Source organism: Tupaia chinensis, unplaced genomic scaffold, assembly GCF_000334495.1.
Source record: "Tupaia chinensis unplaced genomic scaffold, TupChi_1.0 Scaffold000323_1, whole genome shotgun sequence".
NCBI classification, from domain to species: Eukaryota; Metazoa; Chordata; class Mammalia; order Scandentia; family Tupaiidae; genus Tupaia; species Tupaia belangeri.
Genome location: NW_006159817.1, coordinates 1639817 through 1640028, shown reverse-complemented (window position 1 = coordinate 1640028; position 212 = coordinate 1639817). Strand labels below are relative to the sequence as shown.

Here is a 212-nt window from a genome sequence, read left to right as displayed (position 1 = left end):
CTACCACGGTTCAAGTCCCAGACCCGGTGGCTTACACTCATGCTGGGCGCATGTGCATGATCCCGAGAGGAGAATGGAGGAGAAGGGATTGCGGCGTGACCATCCCCCCTGGGGGGTGATTTCTGTTTCTCTGTCTCTCTCTGTCTTTCTGGTGAGTGCACGCACCCTATAGCAAAAACCTCTAAAAAAAAAAAAAGGGGGAGGAGGTGGAA

General features: G+C 53.3%; 1 protein-coding gene across 2 annotated transcripts in view; it reads left to right on the top strand.

The window, feature by feature from the left end:
• OAS2 (2'-5'-oligoadenylate synthetase 2) overlaps positions 1 to 212 on the top strand; it is a 30313-nt gene that overhangs the window by 28900 nt on the left and 1201 nt on the right. The gene's annotated exons all lie outside the window — the stretch shown is intronic.